Here is a 26,487-nt window from a genome sequence, read left to right on the forward strand (position 1 = left end):
AAATGATATTTCTAAATATAAACAGCTACACACAAGAATAATCACCTAAAACATGGACTACAAATACTGTGGAAAAGGGAAGTGCTATTGATAGTCAGTTTTCACAAAATGGACTGGTAGTCATGGGCTCGTATTGTTAGCCAATAAACAGATTGTAATAATATTTAGAAAGTGTATTTTTGTGCAGACATACACTTTTGTTAATGGAATGATGCCTGTTGACATCAACACACTAAAAGCAGGGTAAATTAGAATGACAGTGTGTTTGTTGCAGGATTATATTGTGAGCTGTTTATGAGATATCATACTTTGGAAAGTTCCCATGCTGACACTTGCACAATACCTGTGGTAGCACACACTAAAGAACAACACAAGTTCATACACCAGTTATTTGAATTCTGACCAGTAACAAGACAACTGACAATAACAACTTGTGTTCAAAATGACCTGCGGCAGTACGTGCTTACAGTCCGGTATGGGTCAAGTGCCGCACACAGGCTAGCATTTCAGTGGGGATGTACAAGCAGGCTGCTGTAATACATCATTTCATATTATTGTGTGTTGTTGGTATGCTCTTGCAGACCGCATCTTTCAGCTTTCTTCACAGAAAAAACATCTACAGGTGCCACATCCGGGGAACGGACTGGCCAAGGCAGAGATCCTCTGAGTCCAACACAGCAATTTGGAAACAACTCATGAAGACATGCTGTAGTACTTCGTGCACTATTGGCTGGACAGTCATCATGTTGGTACCACAGGTTTCTTCTCATCAGCAGAGAAATGACTTCTAGCATCCGTGGAAGATGATCTGTTAGGAGGCTGCGATACTTCTGCGTGTTCAGTACTCTGTCTTTGAAAACTGAATCTATGAGCTGATGGCTCACTATCCCACACTGCACATTTACACAACATTAATGCTGACATTCCACTTGACAAAGACAATAAGGATTGTCAAAAGACTAATAGCACTTGTTTTGGCAGATTACTTGGCCGTGATTGGTAAATGTGGCTTCATCATTAAACAAAATGCCCATGCACTCTTGATGGAGAGAAATGTGATAGGGGTGGAACCTGTGTCAATGGGGAATGCATAGGACACTTGCCTGACTCATGCCACATCTTCATGCGATTGACTGGGAATAATGTCTGGATCAATTGCAACAACTGCAAGAACGTTAATTTCCCCCTCTTCTGTCATCACTTTTCTTCTGTTACATAGTTTAGGTGTTACACTACCACTTTCACACAACCAGTTGAAGAGATTGATAATTAATTGCTGAGATGGTTGCGTCTGTTGGGATACCTTGGAGCATACACCATACAAGAATGAACTGCATTATTCCTTCACTCTCCATACACCAGGAGCTTGTCAGCTTTTTCTGGATTCGAAAATCCCATTGTCCACTAACAACCTACTGCTTGGACCATTGCACAATAACTGACCAGGAAATCGTAGTGCACTCAAGGAACACACAAGCAGACTGTAAGCAAACTTAACAACATATTACCCAACAACTGTTGTTGTGGTCTTCAGTCCAGAGACTGGTTTGATGCAGCTCTTCATGCTACTCTATCCTGTCCAAGACTCTTCATCTCCAACTAACTACTGCAACCTACATCCTTCTGAATCTGCTTACTGTACTCATATATTGGTCTCCCTCTACGATTTTTACCTTCCATGCTTCCCTCCACCACTAAACTGGTGATCTCTTAAGGCCTCTAAACGAGTCAGACCAACCGATCCCCTCTTCTAGTCAAGTTGTACCACAAATTCCTCTTTTCCCCAATTCTATTCAGTACCTCATCATTAGTTACGTGATCTACCCATCTAATCTTCAGCATTCTTCTGTGCACCACATTTCAAAAGCTTCTATTCTCTTCTTGTCTAAACTGCTTATTGTCCATGTTTCACTTCCATACATGGCTACACTCAATGAAAATACTTCCAGAAAAGACTTCCTGAGACTTAAATCTATAGTTGATGTTAACAAATTTCTCTTCTTCAGAAACACTTTCCTTGCCATAGCCAGTCTACATCTTATATCCTCTCTACTTTGAGCATCATCAGTTATTTTACTCCACAAAAAGCAAAAGTCACTTACTACTTTAAGTGTCTCCTTCCCTAATCTAATACTCTTAGCATCACCTGATTCAATTTGACTACATTTCATTATCCTCATTTTGCTTTTGTTGATGTTCATCTTGTATCCTTCTTTCAAGACACTGTCCATTCCATTCAGTTGCTCTTACAGGTTCTTTGCTGTCTCTGACAAAATTACTGTGTCATTAGCAAACCTCAAAGTTTTTATTTCTTCTCTGTCGATTTTAATTACCATTCCAAATTTTTCTTTTGTTTGCTTTACTGCTTGCTCATTACACAGGCTGAATAACATCGGGGATGGACAACAAACTTGTCTCACTCCCGTCTCAACCACTGCTTCCCTTTCATGCCCCTCAACCCTTATAACTGCCATCTGGTTTCTGTACAAATTGTAAATAGCCTTTCGCTCCCTGTATTTTACCCTTGCCACCTCCAGAATTTGAAATAGAGTATTCCAGTCAACACTGTCAAAAGTTTTTCTAAGTCTACAAATGCCAGAAATGAAGGTTTGCCTTTCCTTAATCTAACAACTATGCAGACTGAATGGCACAAACAAGTGTCAGTGTGGAAAATTTTCAAAATATAAAATCTCATAAATGACTCTCACTAAATCCTGCAACAAAATCACTGACATTCTAATTTGCCCCACTTTTAGTTTGTTAATGTCAATATGCATTGTTCTATTTAAAAAAGTGTATGTTTGCTCAAAAACTAAATTTTTATTACAGTCTGCTTATCAGCTAACAATATGAGCCCCTGATTACCAAAACATTCTGAGAAAACCGCACAACGATAGCACATTCCATTTCCATGATATTAATGGTGCAAGGTTTAGGTGGATCCACCCTATATACTTCACAGTATAAGGTAATCAAACAATGCAGGGTAAACAGCTGTTACTTACTGAAACTAATTTTTTAATTGTAACAACCAACTTAAAAGTACAAACCTCCACTTATTGGTGGAATTACAGCAATTTCATCACCTTCTTTAAAATCTAAGGTAGATTCACTTGACAAATATTCTTCATTTACTGCAAGGATAAAGTTCCTTCTTATAGCACCCAGTGAAAAATTTTCAACAATAAGAGTACAAAGTTCTTCATATGTTACACGTGATGCAACTTTCAAAGAACATTCACTACGTCCAGCAAGCTCTCTGGCTTTAGCAAAAAATAAGATCTTTACTTCAATTTTCTTTTGATCATCCATTGCCTAAAAAATACCTGCAAATGAAATAACATTATGTCAGAAGCCATACGAAAAGAATTAGAATAGAACAAATGATTTTTGAATCTCTGCCAGCACTTCTGCAAGATTATATTTGTTGTAGCGCTGTAGCAAATACTACCCAGTTACTTTGCATTTAGGGGTGAAATGACAGTTTACGTGTCTGCATACAATCTAGAATGATCATCAGGGTCAATAAGCTAAGGCTCTCAAGTGTTGTGTTTGCTGTGTCTTCATACATTGTGCAGATAACCAACAATAGTTTCTAGAAGCAATATAAAAATAACATGTAGGTATTGCTGAGGCTCTCAGGCATCACATTTGGCACTGGCCATAGCCTCTAAGCAGCATTTATTACATAAAGAAAATCTTAAATATTACCATCTCTTAGACAGATAGGAAATTGTTTCCCATTAGTTTCCAGCTCCTCATGAAAAATGGCCTACTTGAACATTCAAACACTTCTTTTCTCTACATATACTGTATTCCTTAAGTGTCAGTTACAAAAGGGTGAAAACAGGGGCGCCATTATTCTTTTTTTATTTTCCAGTAAATATATTGATAAAAGTTATCTCAATATTCTCCTAAGTTTTCGGAGAAAGAATGGTAATATGAAACTCAGATATATAACTATATCTTTTATAAATAATATCATATTTAAGTAACAACGAAATACGACAATCCATCCTGGACTTTCCATAGTTTAATTACCAAAATGTGGTTTACAGTCGCAAGTTCTAAAGCACTCTATTCCAACTTTGTCTAGATTGCTCCACGTGATTCACCTCGGAAGCTTCTTTTCTCCTCCACTGTCAGGGTTGCAAATACTCTTTTTGATTGTGAAGATTATGTTGTGTTTACTACAACCTGTTTTACACAGATTATAAGATTTATTCAAAATTTAACACACTGAATGTATTCTGTTGATACCAGTATAAAGGAAAACCTTCAAGAATGTGGAATGTGGCAGGTGCACATTAATACAAAGAAACTGAGTATATAAGAATAATTTAACAATTAATTGGGAAAATAGCTACTTTGTGTTTGTGCTTAAACAAATAGATGCTATTTATTTTCTACTGCTTAGTAAATACAGTATTTGAGTATACATTGTAAAAGTGAGGCCTAGTTAAATACACACTTTTACTTGCCATTCTGCTAACAGAGATTTTAATGCCCCGAAAGTAGGGACCTGGGTTAGTTTTAGGATATGGGAGCAGCAAGGAATGATTTGAATTTTAATCTGAATTTGCTGGGATTTCCATAATCTTGCCTTGCACCCACACCCCCTTTCTTAAGGAATTATGTATTAGAGTACAGAATACTAGGTAGGAAGGTAAATTGGCAAATTTGTACATTATGGTTGTACAAATCATTGTTCACCTGATATTAAGCAAGGTTAAGATGCAGAAGAAACATTCTGGAGGAGGTGGGCTATAATTCTTGTTCAATCATCCTGTGTTAGGTTTACCTATGCCACCTGATGTGAATGGTAAAATCATTCTTTAAAACAAGTTCACTTTCTGTTTTCTTTCACATCATCACTGAATTCAAACTTCTGCTTCAGATGATCTTGACATCAAGAAGAAATTAAATGTAAACCTTCCTTTTCTCCTTTTCATTTGGCTGAAAATTATTTTTGTTATTGATCATAATCATCATCATCATCACCATCATCATCATCAAGGATTAAATGTCTGTGAAGTGAATGTGAAAATTCCAAAATCTTTTAAATAGGTCCTCCAAGAACATGATTACAGTATACTACTCTTGTTGTTCACTTTGTGACAATAAATACTCAGTTTATCCCAAAAGCAGAAGATAATTTCATAGAAGGAAAAAACCCTGAACATCTGAAAACATAAGTAAGCCATACAGCTTAACATAATCACAGGTATCTCTACATTCATGATCTTCTCTATTAATTCTGAAGCAGAATTTTATTGGTGGTGGTCAAAGTATCTGTTTTGGAACAGATGTTCCACCAGTGATGATACAGCATTCCAGCCTGACGGCTCGGGTGATGGCGTAATGATTCCTTGAGCATGGACTGCAACACCGAAACTAGTTGCAGAGAGCAAAAGATAAATAAATAAAATAAAAACAAAGTGTAATTATGGAATGTCTACTTCTGAAACAAATATGTCTGATTACAAAACATGCCAAGGTATGTTTTTTTATAAGCTTATCACTGCACAAATGACTCATTTTTAGTTTATTGTCTACCTAAACACCTAGAAATTTAACTTGTTATGTTTTGTTTAATAAATGAAGTATGTTTATTTCTGGTATAAAAATATCATTTTTAATAAAATTAAATCACATGTTATTGTCTCCTGATTTTAAAACTTAAGTTATATGCAGTCTAACAAGTGCAGGCCTGCTATGTCGTCATCTGAAGTGTCACGTATAATTGAGACTGGCCCTTAAGTAATATACTTCTGCCATTAGCAATTATTATTATTATGTTTTTAATGGTCCTTTAAAGTCATTGGAAAATAACCTATGGAGATTAAGAACAAAAATTAATCCGGCATAGAGTCTTGCAAAACCCCACATTTGCTCTGTCAACTGCCACATGCCTTTGGAATGGTAACTGGAACACTTCATCCCAAATTTCGTTGACGTCACGGGGGTGCCACAACGTGCCACAACACATTAAACTGAAGTGGATCTAGCCCTTGAGTGATTGCAGGAATGATTTTTTGAGAATGGAAGTGTGGCCCCAAAACTAGTCACAAAGAATGAAAGATAAATGGGACAGTACAGTCCACTCATTCTATTAAGCTTCAGCCAGACATAATAGATGGTATTATTGCCATAACATTTTAGTTTCTGTCAAATTTTACGCAGCACACAATCAAAGATAATTTTAAGGCAACAGAAAATACTTGTAAAATATTCATTGTTATTTGAATATTCTAGAATGTCATATTTAAGGTCACCAGTGTTTTAATCTGTAAATAATGCTTTATAGAGACTAAACTAATAGTCAGGTAACACATTCTGCTCAGAAAAAACGGTCAATTGCCTAATTTCTACCTTCTCAAAAGTCTTTTAGAAAACTGACATTCTTTTCAAGAGTGTCACCAAGGAGATTAGTGATTATGGGGTTATTACATGAACAATGTTCACAGAAAGCAAAAAGGTTGACAAGTAATCTCAAAGAGTATTTATGTTTACTCACACTGATAGCAGTCACTATCAACTTATTTAAAGAATGAAACAAAAACATTTAGTTCAAATTTAGCAAATGCACAACAGTTGTGGTTAAAGCTGAAAGAGGTTATAAACTTCAGTCCAGATAAGTACATACCAAATAATAAAACACAGCATAGACCCACCTTACTTTCAATGGGTTGCTTTATGCTGAAACATCAAAGAAATTCAGGACACAGCATTTCAACTACCATCCCAATGGCATGTAGCTACTTAGACAGCCAATCTGCCAAAGTGACCCATGCCAGGTCAATGTGTGAGAAGACACTCATAATGTGCCAGGACCTGGGGCAATAACTGGTATTTCAAACATTTCGACTGTGCTTGGTGGCCCATGTACCTGACCTCAATCATAACAAGACCTGTTTTGTCTTGTATAAAAGTAAGCAGTCCAGCCAGGTTGGGCGAGTCTAAAAAGCCAAGCTTCAAATCAGCGTCCGCTGTGTGTTGGCCGCCATTGTGAAACCACTAACATTATTCCTGCAGCAGGTCGCCAGCGGATAAGGCAAGGGATGAATTGATGCCCTCCTAAACACCACGTAGCAGGACACCTGCCAGTGACACATGCCTCAGCTGGGCAGGAGACTACAACTCCACAAGAAGCATAACAATGACATAAGACCACTCCTTCCGACGCAGCACTAACGAGGTATGCCGACCCTGCAAAGCCTCGGCACTCCTGGGGCAGCAGCTTCCGTCATCCTCAGAACACCACTTATCGCCACTGTGACCTGCAAAATCGAAACCTGACTGTGCCTGTGAAAGATGGATGCCGTGGGTTGACACTAGGCCACACTACGTTACAAGATTGTGCACCATTAACTGCTGTAGCTTGTTGGAGATTTTACATGCATGCTGTATGTCTTGCAAAAGCCATCTTCACATTCGATGAACTCGTGTAGCCCTTAAGAACCCATCAAATGCACAATGCCTAGGTGGCAGAGCAGTCATTGTCATCATCACTAGAAGAACAGCTGTTCTACCACCCACCATAGAGGTCAACACACTCCAGTCCTTTACCTTTTGGTGTCTAACAGGATACCTGTCACTATCCATCTTACTGCACTGCTATATTTTGGTAACAACAGCAGGATTGTCAAAAGTGCTTCGATCATTGGCAATAGAGGTATATAGCAGCATTTGGTAATTTCATCGCTCATGAGATCCTTGTTTCCATTTCTCCTTGTTTTGCTCCAACCTCCTCTTTTCCCTTTCTGTGTAGAATATTTGGGAAATGAAGGCAAGTGTAGTTACAGGCAAGTGTAAGTAGGAGACAACTGTATAAATAGTAGGTGTGTGTAGGTGTTATTTACTGTCATGTACATTATGAGATTAAGAGTTCCCCAAGTGTCAGTGCTAGTAGATATGTGGTTTGATATCTACAAAGCGCCTGACTCATGTGCAGAGTCTCTTATTTTTCTTTCCATTTCTGCACTGCACTCCTGCTGTGTACTCATTTTCTAGTTAACTGTGGGACAGTGCTGATAAGATAACACGTATATCAGTGTCACAACAGTATCTTACGGTGTGTTTTTGTCTTTGCATCATGCGTCAATGACTTAAAGTAGCAATATGCTAAAGGTGCCACATGGATACGAGACAAGTCACTTGCCCTGACTTCGTCAATGAAACCACTCCATATCTGTCGACATATAGTGCTTGACATCAGTAAATTTGCCTAGGACAACAGTGAGAATCAGTGTAAGGGAAAACATATTGCATAGTAGGAAGTTTTATGGAGTTTTATACGTATAGCTTATGTTGTAGCTGGGAAAGAACTTGTGGTTATATAAGTCACTGATATAGAGGAGCTCAAGCAATGCAGTCTCAGGACTAATATATCACGTAATTGTGAGTTGAAACATTGGAGTTTATGCAGTATTGAGGATTCATAGTAAAGATGACGTATTATGGAGCTATGATGAAGAAGGATTATGGAGTATTGTTGAGTGGTTGAGACACGTTGTAGCTGGGAAAGCACTTGTGATTAAATATGTCAGTGGGATCACAGGGCTCATGAAACGTGATATACTGGACAGTTTCTCTTGAGGTGAGAGATACAGTTTACGATTTAAGTGACAGTTCTCCAGTTTTTATGGGCATTTTAATGTGACTGTAGTGACTCTCCGCAAATTAATTTTGTGAATAGTTTGGGTTACAGTCTTCTTCCAAACATATGTATGCATGTGTTACAGATATGTGTATCCTTGGATGCATTTAGGAATGCTTAAATTCAAATCACAGTTGATGTTACATTCATGCAAGAGGCTTGCATAGGGTATAAAGGAGGCAATCTGCTGTTGTTTAAGTAAGTGATTAGGAAGTAGGTTAAATGAAATTCTAAATGAGATTTCTGTTTTCCGAGGAATGTGTACTGTTGTGATGTGTATAGCGGAAACTTTGCGTGTTTAATTTATTCTGGTAGGGAAGCAGTGAAGTTATGTATTGCAACATGTTGATCATTTTGTGAAGTGTGATAACTAGGTTAAAGAGGGTAAGTGATACTTTTTAGGGTTAAGTAGGATAGCACAGGAGAAAGAATGCACACATGGTTTTCTAATGTTGTAGGATTCCTCCCAAATCCACACATTCCTATCCTTACGAGATGGTTAACACTGCTGCCAAATGGACAAGTGATTGTCATGGACTGTAAGTGTTTTATGGAATAGCTTCACCAAGGGACTCAGTGGGAAAGCATAGAAAATTTTGCTGGAAGATGTGAATGACCTCTAGAAAGTGGACCAAAGCATGAAGAGTAACCACATGAATCAAGTATAGTACCACATATTAGATATACTAGTGTCCATTTACTGAACTTGTGCACAGTTTTCAGAATCAGCCAGTGATTAGAACTATATAAACTACAAAGAAACTTGATGTTCCTCATTGTGTTCTTGTTTCTGTTATAGCTAGCATTCATTGGAGCAGCACCAAGCTAAATTAAGGCACGGGACTTCTCTGAAGAAGGAAGGTGTGTTGCGGCACCATCAAGGAAATTCAGCACATGGTGTTCACTTACCATGCACAAAGCTGGTGACACAGCTGACTTGTGAAAAGTGTCCCACATTATGTTAACATGTGGCAAGGTTCTTGTAACTACCTGGGCACTGGGATAATAATTGATATTTTTTGACAGCACTTGGTGGGCCGCATATATGGTCTCAACTGCAACAAGACTTGCCTCCTGTTGTGTAAAAGCAGGCCATCCAGCCAGTGCCTGACACATGACTCAGTTGGGTAGGATGCAAATGTCCCACCAGTGGCATAACAACAACATACGGCTGCTGTATCTGATGCAGCAATACCCAGGTATACTGGCCGTGCAAAGCTTGGCATTACTGGGGCAGTAGCTCTCGCCACCCTCGCAACAGCAGTTCTTGCCACCATAGGCAAGATCAATGCCTGACCACACCTGTGGAACCAGGACACCAAGGGTCTACATCAGGCCATACTACCATATGAAAGTGAGCACCTGTAACTGCTGGAGCTTGTTGGGGTAATGAAGAGCTTACATCTGCTCTGTTTTCCTTGTTGCAGTCACCTTCACCTGCAACAGAGTTCTGCAGCCCTGGCCAATCCACTAAATCCACAGTGTCCAATTGGGAGAGCAGTTGCTGTCATGACCACTACAAGAATAGCTTGTCTACCACCCATTGCAGAGGTTGACACAGTCTAGTACTCTGCAATTGGTAGCATTTGAAAAAAAAAAAAAAAATGCTGCAGAAAGAGACACTACTATACTCTCTACTATGTAAAGATTTTTTTATCAGTTCTCCCCGGCATCTATTTTAGATGCCAGGGAGAACTGACAGAAAAATCTTTACAGTAACTTGTGTATCCATAAAAGGATTATGAAGAAACCCTATAATGGTTTTTGCGGTCAAAGCCTGGCAAAAAATCTGATAGAAAATCCTATCATGTTCTGGTCATACACAAAGGTAATGAATGTGTCCAAACCTTCCATTCACTCCCTGGTGCATCTATCTACTGTTGAAATTTGAGACAAGAGACAGAAATTGTGAGTGTTAAATTCTACATTTAAAAATGTATTTATGCATGAGGACACTACTGTGTTAATGCCTGACTACTGCAAAGGTCCACAGATGAGAGATATTGACATTAATATCCCTGGTAATGAAAAACCATTCCCACTACTTCAAGCAAATAAGGTGCCATGCCCTGATGGAATCTGAGATAGGTTTCAAACTGAATATACTGCAGAATGAGTTCATTTCTAGATTATATTTATCAAGTATCTCTTGCACGGTGTAGTCACGTATGAAAGGAAAAGAGTGTAGGTCACTTCTGTTTACAAAAAGGATGATACATTATGTGATCAGAGACACACCATCTGCATCCAACTGGTGCTTCCATGCTTCCATACCATCCATTACTGCAAGAAAACTAGCTACACAGAAAACATTATACCTCAGGAAAGAGAACTATGATGACGAGTCTGTAAACTAATGACAGATTTAAAAGAATACGAAGAATTAAAAAGGTGGGAAGGGCAGGAGCCAAACTGGACCACTGAGCAAGGGCAGCCTCAGGCTGGAGCAGGCAACAGGGCACCCGCCAATTTTTCAATTAGCCAACAAGGCTAATGTCCCCTATGTCACAGAGAGGAGCATGGGTAAAATGTAAAACCAAATCAGATGCTTTAGTGTCATCCTCTAGCATCAGAAGTAGAGTGTCAGTGACTTTAAGGTTCTGCTATAAGGTGGCCAAATTAGGGCAGTCCAGTAGGATGTGGGCCACCATGAGACAGGCACCACACCAACAGTGGCATGGATCCTCATGTCAGAGGATGCGGCCGTGGGTCAGCCAAATGTAGCCAATGTGAAGCCAACAGAGGACAGCAGATTCCCTGTGAGAAGCATGAAGGGAAGACTGATGCATGGTCATGGTCTCCTTTATGGTTTGCAGTTTGGAGAAACCAGGGCATACCAATCCACATTCCAAGCCTCCAACAATTGTCGATGTAGACTTGACTGAATGTCTGATTCCAGTAATCTATTCTCCAAAATTAGCATCCTGGTAGCCAACTTGGCCAACTGATCAGTATGTTTGTTCCATAGGATCCCAACGTGGCCCGAGGTCCATAAAAAGATGACAGACTATCCAGTGTGGTGGAGATCATAGAGGAGATCCTAGCCACAACCAATAAACGAACAGGTTTCAGTGGTAGCACTGGTCAATAGCCTGAAGAGTACTCAAGGAGTTACTGCCAATTGAGAATGACTTGCCAGAGCAAGAACAAAGGTGGCCAAGGGCCTGAGCAATGGCTACCAATTCTGCAGTGAATACACTACATCCGTTTGACAGGGAGTGTAGTTCACTGCATCTTACATGTGTTTAGGCAAAACCGGTTCATCTATCAACCATTGAGCTATCAGTGTGTACACATCAGAGCCTGGAAATGCATCAAGGATGTCCAGGAACAGGCAGAGTGTCTTTTGGTCCAAAGGAGATGTAAGGCAGATCTAAGGTTGGGGTACACACCATGAAGGTGCACTTGATTTCTCGCCGACAAAAGGCGACAGTGGGGAAAGATGGAGCTCAGAAAGGAAGGCAGGAAGATTGGGTTTAATGTCCCGTCAACATCGAGGTCATTACAGACAGAGCACAAGATCAGATTGTGTTAAGGATGGGGAAGAATAGTGGCTGAGCCCTTTCAATGGAACCCATGTGGCATTTGCCTGGAGCAATTTTGGGAAAACACGGAAAACCTATATCTGGCTGGCCAGACGTGGGATTGAAGCACTGTTTTCCCAAAGAGATGGAGTTCAGAGCAGAAACCATGTACGCGAACTATGACTCCAGATCTCAGCCTATGTTGTGGGAAGTAGATCTCCCTACCAGGAAAAAGGACACTGTAGTTCAGATACTCAGGGGAGCAGCGTATGTGTACTGTGTAATTGAGCAGCAGTTGTTGGCACTAGATCTGTATGGGAGGGACACCAGCCTCCATGAATAGGATATTTTCAGGCCTGGCCCGAAAGGCACCTGTTGCAAGTCAGAGCCCACAATGACGGATCAGATACAGCATCTGCAATGCAGAAAGTGATGCTGAGCCATATGCCAGACTCTCATAAGCAAGACACAACAGGATTAGAGCTTTGTAGAGCTGCAAAAGTGTAGAGCAGTCTGTGTCCCAGCTGGTATTACTCTGACAGCAAAGAGTGTTAAGGTGAAGACTAGCACATTTGCTTAAGTTGGCAAAGATGGGGGAGGCTACATCAACTTGAAATCAAAGACGAATCCCAAAAAATTATAAGACTCCAGTGCATTGAGCATTTGGTCCATGAGGTAGAGTTCTGCTAGGGGATCAACAGCGCAATGGCAACAGAAGTGCGTGACACGTCTTGGCGGTGGAAAATCGGAAGTCACAGCCAAGAGCCCAGGACTATGCCTTTTGTATGGTACCCTGCAGTCAGCATTGAGCAACACTCACAGGTGAGGAGCAATTGTAGATGTGAAAGTCATAACCATAAAGAAGAGTGACACTGTAGATTGCACTGCTGCAACTAGACCACTGATAGCCATTAGAAAAAATGGCACACCCAGTACAGAGCCCTGTGGGACCCCATTCTCTTGTATATGGGAAGTCCTGTGGGAAGCACCAACCTGAACCTGGAAAGTATGGCAAGACAAGAAGTTCCGGATAAAAATTGCGAGCTGGCCTTGGTGACCCTGCTCATGGAGTGCAGCAAGGATGATGCATGCCATGTAGTGTCCTACACCCCATGAAAAGCAGAGACAGTGATAAGGTGATGCTGGGCATAAGCTGACCAAATAGAGGACTCTGGGCAGACCAAACTGTCAGCAGTAAAATGACATTGGTAGAAACCACCCTGGGACAAAGCTGAAAGACCCCGAGATTCAAGGTAGCAACACAGCTATCAGCTCACCATGCAACTAGCAGAGAACATTCGTGAGGCTAATTGGGTGATAGGTATCCATCTCAAGGGGGTATTTACCCTGTTTCAGTACTGAGACAATCTTGCTTTCTCATCACTGAGACTGGAACTCACCCTTGCTCCAGATACATTTGAAAATGCCAGGATGCGACGTTGGCAATCCACTGATAAGTGTTTCAGCATTTAGCTGTGGATGCAGTCTGATCATGAACCTGTGTCAGGGCAAAGGCCTAGGGCAGTGAGAAATTCCCATTCACTGAACAGAGCATTATAAGTTTCCAGGTGATGTGCAGTAAATAGTAAAGGAAGTCACTCTACCCACATTTTGAGGACACAAAATGCAGGCTGGTAATTCTCAGATGTAGAGACTCGAGCATAATGAAAAGCAAAATGATCAGCAACAGCACCTGGATCACTGTAGATATTACCATTCACAGAGATATCAGGTACATCCACAGGGTACTGGTCTCCATACAGATATCGAATCTTCACTCAAACCTGAGAAGAAGAGGTATATGGTCCAATGGTAGCAATGTACCACTCCCCAGCATTCTTGTTTCTGTCATTTTATGAGGTTGTGGATAAGGACATGGAGCCATTTAAAGGCAATGAAGTGCACCACTGATGGATGTCGTTTATGGCTTTGGAGATGCCACCTGTGATCTCTAATGGCTACATTGATTTTGGGGTTCCATCAAAGTACTGTCTTCCAATGGGGGGGATTCCAAGGAAGAGGGGACTGCTCAGTCAGCTGCTGATATAATGGCTGCCATTGTGCTCTGGGCAACTCCATCAATACCTACGGGTGATGGCGGTGGTGGAAGCATCACATTCAGCTTTGGCAAGAGCCCATCTGTGAGGAGACCACGACGAGTGATGCTGAGGAAAGGTCAGAACAACCAGAAAATTATCACTGTCATACAGATCATCCAGGATTCTCCAATGGATGGATGGGAGAAGACCTGGGTTGCAAATAGAAAGATTAATGGTCGAATAAGACTCATATGCCACACTGAAGTGTGTGGGAACACCAGTATTCAAGAGGCAAAGACTGAGCTATGCAAGAAAGTTTTCGACAGTTTTACCATGGCCAGTGGTCACAGTTTCACCTCATAAAGCGTTGTCGTCACTGAAGTCACCCAGTATATGGAGGTGTGGATGGAGCTGAGGAAACAGTGCAGACAAAGCATTCTGGGTCACTTCGTCTTTGGAAGGGAGATACACATTACAGATGGTAAATTCCAGGGATGTTTTCATACGAACAGCCACAGCCTCCAAAGTTATGTTGAGTGGCATGTGTTTGCTGTAGACAGATTCCCGAACGTATGTGCAAATGTCACCGGTGGCTCTTTCATAGTTGATGTGGTTCTTAAAATATCATCAAAAGTCACAGAAGGCAAGGGTCCACATTTCTGGGGAACAAGTTCCTGGAGGGCAATGCAACAAATAGGAAATGCACAAAACGTGTTGTAACTCAACCAAGTGGTAGAAGAAACTGTTACCAATTCCACTGGAGGATCACACTATCAGTATCTGAGGGGGCATGAAAGGACCATGGAGGTAGGTCAAACCTCAGTGCTGCCTATTGCCACTGGTTGTGAAGATACACCATCAACATACATTTGTTCCAAATCAGGGTGCTTGAGGAGATCCAGGGCCATAGGGGCCACCAAGAATGCTGCCTCAGATACAGAAGTGGAACATTGGGGGGGGGGGGGGGGTCTGGCAGAATGGCAGCCATCAGAATCTCCCTATTTTTGGAGGACTACTTCTTGTCTTTAGACTTCTGTGAGCACTTGTCTGTCCCATATTCTGTGACAGAGGACACCTTTCTGATAAGGGTTGCCAGAGGAGGGGATTGCTTCTCCAGCTGGAGGTTGGGGATTGACGTCATGGGCAGATAGGGAGTCATCAGTCCCAAAGGTCATGTGAGGGAAGCAGTAGTAGGACGATCCCCAGCAACTAGAGGAGCCAGAGGTAGAAAACATGGGGGTGACAGCATAGTCATAGCAGTAGCATATGTCATTGTCATACATGTAGGATGTAGGTGATCACATTTTTTTCTTGACCTTACAATATGTGAGGTGGTCAAGGGTCTTTTCACATCTGAAAACAATGCAGTCTGGTGAACAGTGGGAATGGTGCTCCCTACAGCTGATGCAGATGGGAAGAGAAGTACAAGGAGCACTCGTGTAGTCAAAAAGGAATCCTCATCCATCCTAGAACAATCCCGGTATGGGGGGGCAGGGGGGGGGGGGCGGGAGTATTTCCCACATTGTCTCTGAGCCCTAAGTTCCTCTCATGGTGAAGTGAAGGAAGAAACATTTTAGAGCCATACCTCTCCGCATTGTAATATGTCTTAGCTTCAAAAGAGATTGGTAGGGCCATGCAGCCATTTGTGGAAGAAAGTTTAATTTGCTTCATATGTGAATCTTCTGCCGTGGTATCACTCACTTTGAACATGGGCTCTCCCCATAGGCCCTCCCCAGCCACAGCAACGGTTACCTGGCCAATAAATCTCTGACTGGAGTCCCCGTGTCCCAGTCATGATGGGCACATACTCCTTGGCTTGCTTGGGGAGTTTCCAGCTCAAGCACTAACAGTGCAATCCCTACATGGTTAGGGGGCTACTACTGTGCAGGTACATGATGCTCCCCCTCCCATCCACTGCTATGGAATGGCTACCATGCTGGTTTTTGGGCGCAGAAAGAAGGTTTCAAAGAGACAAAAGACACAAAGGTGTTGATTTGCAGACTGAAGGTTTTCTGTCTTGTGTGTCTGTTCTTCTACCGTCTTGTATATGGGTGTCACCTGCAGTTTTTTCCAGTCACTTGGGACTTTGCACTGGGCAAGAGAGACACAATAGATGCAAGCTAAGTAAGGGGCCTTTGCTGAAGAGTACTATCTGCAATTCCATCTGGACCTGGCAACTTATTTGCTATCAACTCTTTCTGTAGCTTCTCAACGCCAGGTATATCTACTTCTGTATTCTCCATACGGGAACCTGTGTAATGGTCAAACAATGGCATGTCTGTACAATCCGCAGGTGAGAATGACTTTTTAGACATGACATTTAAAACTTCAGTTTTTCTTTTGCTGTCTGCTATTGCCACACCAGACTGTTCGACAAGTGACTGAACACAAGCCTTTGATCCATTCAGTGATTTTATGTAGGACTAGAATTTTCTAGGGTTCTCAGAAAGATCCTTCACTAATAAATGATGGTGGAAATTGTTTTATGCTTCACACATCAACACACAAATTTCTACTAACTTTTGCTTGTCAATGGTTCTGTTTTCTTTTCTGGACTGAGAGTGTTAACACTCTCTGTTTTCTCATTATATACCAATTTTTGTTATTAAACCAGTTAACCCACTTCATGCCATAAGCTCCTCCAGAACATGACTTACAATCAGTATAAACTTGGCCCATAATTCTTCTACATACATCATATTGGAACTAAATGAAACCATTCAGTGTTTAAGTAGTATGCTAACAACTGTTCAGTTGGTCTTTCTGGCATAAAAACTCTCCTAGGATTCTCGATGGATTAATTAACTACAGTAACTATGATGACGTCACAGTCACTAATTCCTGTATCTATAATGACACTCTCAATAAGCTTAGCCCTTTTTGTAGCTACAATGTCAAAAATATTTCCATTGCATGTGGGTTGTTCAACTAGTTGCTCAAGACCATTTTTTGAAAACATATTCAGAACTACTTCACACGACTAACCATACTTAACATCTGCAATGAATCCATAGATATCCCAGTCTATACTTGGTAGATTAAAGTTGCCTCCAACTAATATTGCATGATCACAGTACTTCCCACTGCTCAGCATAGACTTTCTTTGAATGATTCTACATCTGTTACAATGGAATTTGATGGTCAGTAAAAAAAAATCCAATGGTTAATTTCAGTTCACCTAGGTCAGTTATGTCCAGATAACTTCGCAGTCAGACTCAATTTCTACTTCAAAAAACATAATGTTTTTGTAAGCTGCAATGTACACTAGCTCTTTTATGGTATCTAACCTGTATTTTTGATATACATTCCATGCCTCATTAGATATTCTGGAGATTTCTACTTCAAGTTTCATCTGGCTCTTGGCTCAAAGTATAATTTGAGTCAGTTTTCCTGGAGGGCAGCAAATTCAAGGACTAAGTTCTGAATGATTTAGCACTCTACTGTTAAAATTTTCACATTCAAATTGTCTTTACTTTCAATGTGATCTGATTTCACCTTCTGCTTATCAACTGTCGAGTGTCCATCAGAGGACCTCAAACTACCACCTAGGTTAAAAAACATCCATGTGCATTCCCCAAGTATTCTGCTATCCATGTAACTGCTTCCTCTGTGCAGTGCATCCCTGACCTATTAAGCAGAATCCTGTGATTACCCACCGCATACAGTAGGTCCAGAATTCTGCAGCCAAGACTATCTCAGAATCAATACAGAGCCTGATCAGTTCTGGGTACAATGGTGCAAATTGTAAGTTCTGCTTGCACCCCATGAGCACCAGCAGTCTTTACCACTTCCACCAGAGCCCTGTACGAACTGAGCATGGCATCAGGACCCAAGCAACAGTTGTCACTGAATCCAAAATTAGCTGTAACTTGCATATGACTGCAGAACCTTCTCTGCACCTCAGATGAGCACCCCCAGCAAACACATTGGACTTCTTTCCAACTCTGGATGCTATTTTCCTAAAATACTCCATAACATGCTTAACGATGGAGCTCCATGTAACTGGCAAACCCCTCCTCACTCCCCCGGTTTGCCTGCTCACACCCTGTTAAAGGAGCAGCCATTTGTTCACTCATAAGGTGAAAGAGCAAGGCCCGATGACCAGTCTGCACATTCATCCTCTGCCTCAAGTGACATGAACACACTGAACATGGCTCCCCCACCTCAGCAGCAGAACCCACATGTGAAACAAATTACATTCGAGATGGTCACTGTGACATGCCAGTTTCCCCGCCCGCAGACAGCTGACTGTGGTCAACAGCATCTTCAGTTGTTTGTGAATTGTGGCCAGCTCCTACTGCATTTGCTCACACCACGAACACTCCTTTACCATCCCGCTACAAAAATTTGGATAAAAACAATAGGTAAATAAACAAGCCTTGTTGTCTTTTAGATAAGGAATTCTAACACCAAACGTGTTTTTTTTAAAAAAAAAGAAAAACAGCACCACAAATATATAGAAAACCATGAGCCTGTCACGGATTACTTCACTCTACACAGGCAGACAAGCAGTACCTTCACAAATATGTGGTTGGATGGCTTAATGAATATTTTAATAAGAGACCCCAGCACATTATACTGGATGCTGAATATTTGACAGAAACAAAATTAACATTAGGTGTGACATAAGGAAGAATTATAAGACCTCTAATGTGTATAAATGATTTATGAGGCTGCATCGGCAGCACCATATGACTGCTTACTGATGATACCATTGTCATTGGACACATACAAAACTGCAGAAAGACTTGGCTAAAATTTCCACTTGGTGGAATGAATGGTAGCTCTCTTTAAATGTGAGTAAATGAAAGATATTGCTTATAACAGAGGGAAGGAATATGACAGTACCTGAGTACAGGACTAGTGGTGAACACCTTGAGCACATCACATTGTATAACTATTGATGTTGTTGTGGTCTTCAATCCAGAGACTGGTTTGATGCAGCTCTCCATGCTACTCTATCCTGTGCAAGCTGCTTCATCTCCCAGTACCAACGCAACCTCCATCCTTCTGAATCTGCTTAGTGTATTCATCTCTTGGTCTCCCTCTATGATTTTTACCATCCGTGCTGCCCTCCAGTACCAAATTGGTGATCCCTTGATGGCTCAGAATATGCCCTACCAACTGATCCCTTCTCCTAGCCAAGTCATTAGTTATGTGATCTACCCATCTAATCTTCAGCTTTCTTCTGTAGCACCACATTCTGAAAGCTTCTATTATCTTTTTGTCTAAACTATTTATCGTCCATGTTTCACTTCCATACATGGCTACACTCCATACAAATACTTTCAAAAAAGACTTCTGACACTTAAATCTATGCTCAATGTTAACAAATTTCTCTTCTTCAGAAACGCTTTCCTTGCCATTGCCAGTCTACATTTTATATCCTCTCTACTTTGATCATCATCAGTTATTTTGCTCCCCAAATACCAAAACTCCTTTACTACTTTAAGCATCTCATTTCCTAATCTAATACCCTCAGCAGCACCCAATTTAATTCGACTACATTCCATTATCGTAGTTTTGCTTTTTTTTATGTTCATCTTATATCCTTCTTTCAAGACACTGTCCATTCCGTTCAGCTGCTCCTCCAGGTCCTTTGTGTCCCTGACAGAATTGCAATGTCGTCAGTGAACCTCCAAGTTTTTATTTCTTCTCCATGGATTTTAATTCCTACTCTCAAATTTTTTTTGTTTTCTTTACTGTTCGCTCAATATACAGACTGAATAACATCGGGGATAGGCTACAACCCTGTCTCACTCCCTTCCCAACCACTGCTTCCCTTTCATGCCCCTCGACTCTTATAACTTCCATCTGGTTTCTGTACAAATTATAAATAGCCTCTCGCTCCCTGTATTTTACCCCTGCCACCTTCAGAATTCGAAAGAGAGTATTCCAGTCAACATTGCCAAAAGCTTTCTCTAAGTCTACAAATGCTAGAAATGTAGGTTTGCCTTTACTTAATCTATTGTCTAAGATAAGTCATAGGGTCGGTATTCCCTCATGTGTTCCAACATTTCTACGGAATCGAAACTGATCTTCCCCACGGTTGGCTTCTACCAGTTTTTCCATTTGTCTGTAAAGAATTCGTGTAATTATTTTGCAGCCATGACTTATTAAACTGATAGTTCGGTAATTCTCACGCCTGTTAGCACATGCTTTCTTTGGGATTGGAATTATTATATTCTTCTTGAAGTCTGAGGGTATTTTGCCTATTTCATACATGTTGCTCACCAGATGGTAGAGTTTTGTCAGGGCTGGCTCTCCCAAGGCTATCAGTATTTCTAATGGAACTCCCGGGCCCTTGTTTCGGCTTAGGTCTCTGAGTGATTTGTCAAACTCTTCACACAGTATCATATCTCCCATTTCATCTTCATCTACATCCTCTTCCATTTCCATAATATTATCCTCAAGTACATCGCCCTTGTATAGACCCTCTATATATTCCTTCCACCTTTCTGCTTTTCCTTCTTTGCTTGGAACTGGTTTTCCATCTGAGCTCTTGATATTCATGCAAGTGGTTCTCTTTTCTACAAAGGTTTCCTTAATTTTCCTGTAGGCAGTATCTATCTTACCCCTAGTGATATGTGCCTGTACTTCCATACATTTGTCCTCTAGCCATCACATCCCTGCGTAGCCATTTTTCGCTTCCTGCCGATCACATTTTTCAGACGTTTGTATTCCTTTTCACCTGCCTCATTTACTGCATTTTTATATTTTCTCCTTTCATCAATTAAATTCAGTATCTCTTCTTTTACCCAAGGAGCTCTATTAGCTCCACTTGATCTTCTGCTGCCTTCACTATTTCATCTCTCAAAGCTACCCATTATTCTTCTACTGTATTTCTTTCCCCCATTCTTGTCAATCATTCCCTAATGCTCTCCCTGAAACTCTCTACAACCTCTGGTTCTTTCAGTTTATCCAGGTCCCATCTCCTTAAATTCCTACCTTTTTGCAGTATCTTCAGTTTTAATCTACAGTTCATAACAAATAGATTGTGGTCTGAGTCCACATCTGCCCCTGGAAATGTCTTACAATGTAAAACCTAGTTCCTAAATCTCTGCCTTACCATTATATAATGTATCTCAAATCTTTCAGTATCTCCAGACTTCTTCCATGTATACAACCTTCTTTTATGATTCTTGAACCACGTGTTAGCTATGATTAAGTTGTGCTCTGTGCAAAATTCTACCAGGCGGCTTCCTCTTTCATTCCTTACCCCAATTCCATATGCACCTACTACATTTCCTTCTCTTCCTTTCCCTTCTATCGAATTGCAGTCACCCATGACTATTAAATTTTCGTCTCCCTTCACTATCTGAATAATTTCTTTTATCTCATTGTATATTTCATCAACCTCTTCGTCATCTGCGAAGCTAGTCGGCATATAAACTTGTACTACTGTGGTAGGTGTGGGCTTTGTATCTATCTTGGCCACAATAATGCATTCACTAGGCTGTTTGTTGTAGTTTACCTGTATTCCTATTTTGGCAGGTCGATAGACACACAAACAAACACAAACATACACACAAAATTCAAGCTTTCGCAACAAACTGTTGCCTCATCAGGAAAGAGGGAAGGAGAGGGGAAGACGAAAGGAAGTGGGTTTTAAGGGAGAGGGTAAGGAGTCATTCCAATCCCGGGAGCGGAAAGACTTACCTTAGGGGGAAAAAAGGACAGGTATACACTCGCACACACGCACATATCCATCCACACATACCACACATACCTGTCCTTTTTTCCCCCTAAGGTAAGTCTTTCCGCTCCCGGGATTGGAATGACTCCTTACCCTCTCCCTTAAAACCCACTTCCTTTCGTCTTCCCCTCTCCTTCCCTCTTTCCTGATGAGGCAACAGTTTGTTGCGAAAGCTTGAATTTTGTGTGTATGTTTGTGTTTGTTTGTGTGTCTATCGACCTGCCAGCGCTTTTGTTCGGTAAGTCACCTCATCTTTGTTTTTACATATAATTTTTCCCACGTGGAATGTTTCCTTCCATTATATTGTATTCCTATTTTTTTATTCATTATTAAACCTACTCCTGCATTACCCCTATTTGATTTTGTATTTATAACCCTGTATTCATCTGATCAGAAGTCTTGTTTCTCCTACCACCGAACTTCAATAATTCCCACTATATCTAACTTTAACCTATCCAGTTCCCTTTTTAAATTTTCTAACCTACCAACCCGATTAAGGAATCTGACATTCCACGCTCCGACCCATAGAACGCCAGTTTTCTTTCTCCTAATAACAACGTCCTCCTGAGTAGTCCCTGCCCGGAGATCTTAAGGGGGGACTATTTTACCTCCCGAATATTTTAGCCAACAGAATGTCATCATCATTTAACCATACAGTAAAGCTGCATGCCCTCGGGAAATATTACGGCTGCAGTTTCCCCTTGCTTTCAGCCGTTCACAGTACCATCACAGCAAGGCTGTTTTGGTTAGTGTTAGAAGGCCAGGTCAGTCAACCATCCATGCTAGCAATATAAAATCGGACAATCATGTAAAATCATATTAGGGAAGGCTTAGGCTTCTTGGAAGGATTCTGGTGGTGGTGGTGGTGGTGGTTGTTGGGATGTTTAAGGGGGACTAAACAGCGAAGGTCATCAGTCCCCCGGAAGGATTCTGCGATTATTTAGTACAGCTGTACACAAAATTGCATATGAAATGCTAGTTCAACCAGTTCTAGCAAATCAATCCAGCATTTGAATTCTTTATTGAGTAGGGATGATTATAGACATCAGATATAGATCATAGGTATTCTACTAGAACTGTAACAGGGTGTTATAGCTCATACGAGGGCTGTTCAAAAAGTAAGGTGACTTTTCAAATTGTGGGGGCAACGTATATTTGATTATCGATTTTTTGTTTTGTTATGTTGGTACACATGTCCCAAACATACGTTCACAGTTTCAAGTGTACAGCATACTTCGTTTGTTTCGACAGACAGAAAGGTTAGATGTGTTTAAGTGTGCTGGGTGATTTTTGATTATTATAAAAAATGGAGCAAAGAATTTGCATCAAATTTTGTGTGAAAAATGGAATCAAATGCGCTACAACATTTGAAATGTTGACAATGGCATACAGTGAGTCTGCTCTAAATAAAAAAAATGTTTACAAGTGGTACAAGCTCTTCCAAGATGGCCGAGGAGATGCCAATGATGAAGAACAGATGATAACGTCAAAGCTGTGAAGAAAATCGTTGTATTACAGTAAGAGAAGTTGCTGAGGATGCTGGCATAACAGTCAGCCCATGCCATACAACTTTTTGGATGTTTTGGGCATGAGACGTGTCAGTGAAGTTTGTTCCAAAACTTCTCGATTTTGATCAGAAGAACCGTAAGAAGAGCTGTTGAATGACATCAATGATGATCCTGATTTGCTCAAAAGGGTCATAACTGGTGATGAAACATGGGTTTATGGTTATGACGTTGAAACCAAAGCCCAATTGTGCCAATGGAAGGAGAGCCAAGACCGAAAAAAACACGCCAAGTTCGATCAAATTTCAAAGTTTTGCTCACTGTTTTTTTCAATTACCTTGGCATAATGCATCATGAATTCTTGCCTCACCATCTCGATTAATAAAGCATATTACCTTGATGTTATGTGCCATTTTTGAGAAGTAATATGAAAAAAAAAAAAGTCCAGAACTGTGGAAAACCAATTCATGGCTTTTCCATCATGACAATGCAACTGCTCATTCATCATTGTTTGTGAGAGATTTTTTGGCCAAAAACAACATGACAATCATGCCTCAGGCACCATATTCGACTGGATTTGGCCCCCTGCAACTTTTTCCTGTTCTCAAAACTGAAGAGACCTATGAAAGGACGAAGATTTTCAACGATTGAGGAAATAAAAACTGTATCACTGGAAGTACTCACGAGAAGTGCTATGAGGATTGGAAGAAGTGTTAGCGCAAATGTATTGTATCTGAGGGGGATTACTTTGAAGGGGACAACATTAATTTTCATGAATAAATAAATATTTTTTTATAAAAATATAAAGTCTCCCTACTTTTTGAACACACCCCGTACAAAAGTGTAACATAAATGCTGAATTAATTTTAATTGAATTAACTATGGGTTCTTGGTGACACATTATAAATTAAATAAACAAACACTGTTTTGGCCTTGTTTTACAATATATTATTAATGTTACTGCACAACCTAGGTTTCAGGTTATAAGCCCATTTTCAAGTACATTAATGATTTACCAGTGTGCTTGAAAATGGGCTTATAATCTGAAACCTAGGTTTTGCAGTAACATTAATAATAAATCATGAAACAAGGCCAAAAACAGTCTTTGTTTACTTAATAAATGCTCAAAGTACTCAAATAGGAATCCTTCAGAAAGAGATGACATAGTTGAGAAAAATTGCACTACCATTGTGCTGCCGCCGTCATATACTGCACATATGGATCATGTGAAAAAGATAAGAGGAATTGCGGCATATCCATAGGCACACAGATAGTCATTTTTCTATCCCTTAAAATGCAAATGGAATAGGACAGAAAATCAATAATACAGGAAACAAATTATCCTCTGCCACACACTGTACAATGGCTTGCTTAGGTGACATGTAGATGCAAATTGTATGTAGATGCATAGGTGTCTACAATTATCAGTAGTTTGGATTGGTGTATGCTTCTGCATATCTAAGCCAGCCACTAAATACACCTCGAATTATTAACTTGTTATAAAGGTACTACCTAAAGCTAGTACAGTATTTTAAAACTGCTAGAAAAACTGCTATAGTCGGAAGAATAACCATTTTTAGGCAGTATAAATTACTTGTAATTCCTTTAGTGACTGTATGGTTAAAACTTGTATTTATTGGTGATGAATACAGTGTACACAGGATAGGTACAAAGCATCCTAATTTTGTTGTTTCTTATTGGTTCCTATGACTGCTGCCATTGTTGAAAAGTTATAATTGAATTTGATGACAAATGATCTCTGTGTATCATAATTTCTGACACATTTGTTATCAGAAAACACAATAATTTTTGTGTCAATGATTTTCTTTCTTTCTTGCGTCATAATACCTTGGACAGTTCTTTATGTTTGGAGTATTTATTATTCACTTGTTGTGCATATTTTTTTGTTAACAACCATGGGATTTTACAGTACTGTTTCAAATCTTGATTACAGACTATCCTCTGAATTAGAGTTCTCTCTTCCTGACGCTAGATAATGCCATCCCACACATTATCTAGTCTTCCTCCTGATTCTTTAATTTTCCATTCATCATCCTTTGGTGGAAAAACAAGATTCAAAGTACTGTAAGAAGATGCTTAAGAAAGAGTTAAAATGTTCATCTACAATACACATTTAATATGTTTCATAAAATTCACAAACCTAGCCATCCTCAACATCCTACGGTAGATGGATAATGTGAATGTGCCAAAAGGAGTTTTACCCTAGTCTACCAGTATCTTCAACAAATTTGTTTAGGAATTAGGATCCATCAAAAGTATTTTCAATTCAGTTATTCACATATGCAAACATAAGTGGCACACCACCAAATTCAAGTCAAAGATAATTCTGGGTTTCCTAAGCAGTTCATTAAACATCATTATTTGTCACACTGACTTCAAAAAGAAATCAGTTTGCACTGATTATAACAGGCCTCATTGCTTGATGATGATTGTTAAAAAGTCACTCGAAAGGTGGATGAACAACTGTGTGGTATGCAGGTAGATGTAGGTATGAGCAGGTTTTATATGCATGTTGGACCACAAAGAGTTGCTGCCTGAGGGAGAGAGACAGCTCACCATCTTCAGTGCAATGGCTGGGAACAGGGTTGATCCCAAATGTCCTAACAGAACTCTTAGCACCATCATGGCAGAGTACATACATGGTGACTCTGCTAAGCTGTTCATTTCAGATATTTCCTGAACTGTTTAAGGTATTTTCTTTTTACGCCCACATGAATAGTGAAAACGTCCTCACTAAAGAGCATGTCCACTCTTTACAAATCTATGTTAATTACAGAGGTACCAGTAACAATTTCACTTTCACAAATGGAACAATAATTTCTGTCACTAGTATCATTATTCTATAAAAAGGGGAATTCAATGGCATTTCACTCTTCAAAATCTGATAAATAGTTTCCGAGAAATTATAAAGTTTAAAATTTGTTTTTAATGTCAAACTGATTGCTCTCTTATGTGGAAATTCATGCTGTTACACAGAACTGTCACATCAGGTTCGTGGGACACTCTAGCCTGATACAGTCCAGTTACCAAAGAAAACAACAGC

General features: G+C 40.2%; 1 protein-coding gene across 2 annotated transcripts in view; it reads right to left on the reverse strand.

Annotated features, from left to right (window-relative positions):
• Window positions 1-26,487, reverse strand: part of LOC124613552 (molybdopterin synthase catalytic subunit-like) — a 90,346-nt gene that overhangs the window by 38,407 nt on the left and 25,452 nt on the right. The window contains exon 1 of one of the 2 annotated variants that reach the window (XM_047142265.1): window positions 3,051-3,186. The exons of the other annotated variant lie outside the window; for it this stretch is intronic. The gene's annotated coding sequence lies outside the window, so the exon portion shown is untranslated. Of the gene's footprint in view, window positions 1-3,050; window positions 3,187-26,487 lie in introns of those variants that run through there. 2 annotated transcript variants of the gene reach the window in all.

Source organism: Schistocerca americana, chromosome 4 (genome assembly GCF_021461395.2).
Source record: "Schistocerca americana isolate TAMUIC-IGC-003095 chromosome 4, iqSchAmer2.1, whole genome shotgun sequence".
NCBI lineage: Eukaryota > Metazoa > Arthropoda > Insecta > Orthoptera > Acrididae > Schistocerca > Schistocerca americana.